We start from the raw sequence: 2,188 nt of genomic DNA, 5'->3' as shown, positions 1-2,188 counted from the left end.
TTGGGTGCATTATGTGCGAAGAGCAGTCCTCTACGTTCTTCTTTCCTTTAAGATCATAAACACAAGGGATTCTCTCTCTCTCTTCACGTCTCTCTAAGCACCTCAAGGCGACTTTTGGCAAGGAAAGTGAAACGGGGTAAATTTCACCTCTTAAGCAGCTTTTATTACCACAAGCATAGCGCCCAAATGTCCCTAAATTCGTGCAACGGCCTTGGTTGTTGATGCAATCAGCATAGATAACAAAATGGTGGGAGGTGGATCAAGTTCGCAGGCGAAGTGCTCAAATGAATCACCCCTGAAAATTTTTGATGATGTGACAGTACTCATAGTAAATCCTTATTGCGCTCATTTAAATGAATAAATGCACTCAACTGACACTCGGGCTGATATTGGTAAATTTCCCACCTCCGACAAAGGTGACGAAAGTACCACGATGGAGGTGACAACCATGAAATGTAGTGTAATATGTTATTTTGAGGTTGGAGATACCTTCACTGCTTCGTGATTGAAAGGGCTCTATCCCGTTGCTGCCGATTTGACGTCAGGCATGGCCAAGTTAAATAAGGGGTTAATGTGGTAAGGCATGTTTACTCATCATCGAGATATTTGCGACAGCGATCAGAGTGGGGAAAGTGAAGCGCAATGATAGAAATAAGTGGATGAGCACGCGTCTCTCGCGATCGCTCACCGGCCCTTTGCCATGAGGCATTGAGGTGCTCATACGTTGGCTACGAGCGCTTGCGTGATCTCATCGGAGGATTCAGAGGCCAAAGTGAATTTCTAAAACACTTTTAACAGAAGTTAGACAAAATTTCTCGGTGCATCCTCTGCTTTGTATAAGTTTTGCAGAGCATTATTTTTCTCTAAAAGTAGAAAGGCAATCAAGGTGGGTTCATTTTTAGGTTTCGGCGGAGCTGCAGTGATTTGTGGTTGCTTCGAAGGACTTGCAAAGTCAGCTCGACTGCCCGGTGCATTCCGCAGCGCAGATGCAAGTCAATATATTGGTGTGCTCCTCTTTCCCGCACTGCTGTCTGCCATTCTTTTGCTGTCTTCATGCCTTATATCGCAAAGTGCCATGCTCGGCTGATAAACCAGATTTGGGCTTATGTGCAGTCATCCCCAGTTGCAGAAATTTACGTTTACTTTGTTGCATCATCAGATGGAGGAGAACGGACATCTCGGGAATGGTTTAATGTAAGTGCTCAAAATTACCGCTTCACGAAAAGCAAATCCTTGCATTCTCCTTGATGAAGACTTGCATGGTGTCATTAAAAATTTAGGTGGAGGACAGTACGTGAAGTGCAGAATTGAACGGCGTTGAATATGAGTGACGAACAATTCCACGTGGGTAGCAGAGGGGAGATTGAGGCCACTGAGACAGAGATGTAAATGCCTCATTGTTATATCGTAGGGGCTAGGGCACTGATGGGGGAGTTATGGGAGACCAATAGCCATAAACTCCTTTCCACTGCCAGCGTTGCTGAGTAAATCAGGGCTTGTTCGTTTCAAATAAAAGGATCAAATTTGAGTCAAAGCAAACAAAGAGAAGGACTGTGAGAATGTGGCCTAATTTGCCCTGCTTTAATATCCCTGGGCACTTAGGCCTCTAATGCAGCCCCATATACGACAAGGCAGAGGCTATGCAGGATTGCTGAATAACCATCATCTCTTTCTCCCATGCATACTTTGGGGTGAGGTAGGGTCCAAATTCAATAGCTGGTAAAATGAGGTTGCATTCTTAGAAAAGCATCCTTCAAACGCAATTATGAATAAATTACACAGCTCAATTATACCTTGAGGCAATTGTGATATATCGTTATCTGCATTTCTCAACCATTCACTTCCTACATTCACCTAATTTGTCTCAGACAGCTACTTCATGCCTGGTTTGGGATGTAGTCGCCTCCAAGTCTTACCTGAAAGCACCGTCAATGCTATTGAAGTCTGGATTTTGCGGGTTAACACCATGAAGTTTGTAAAGTAGTCGTTTACAGTAAAATACTTCACTGGACACTGCGCCTGTGGAGTCTCCGGGTAATTACTGACGGCCTAATTATGGTGATAATTTCCATGACATTTAAATGGAATTAATTCACAGCAGAAGAGAGCATTGCAAAATTGTGCACCTCGTAAATGATTCATTTGACAAAGTGACAGGCAAAAGATCTTGTTGATTGGCACATTAAAC

This window comes from Echinococcus granulosus (assembly GCF_000524195.1).
Source record: "Echinococcus granulosus chromosome Unknown EG_S00098, whole genome shotgun sequence".
Lineage (NCBI taxonomy): Eukaryota > Metazoa > Platyhelminthes > Cestoda > Cyclophyllidea > Taeniidae > Echinococcus > Echinococcus granulosus.
The sequence above is the reverse complement of the archived record's forward strand: the minus strand, read 5'-3'. Positions refer to the sequence as shown.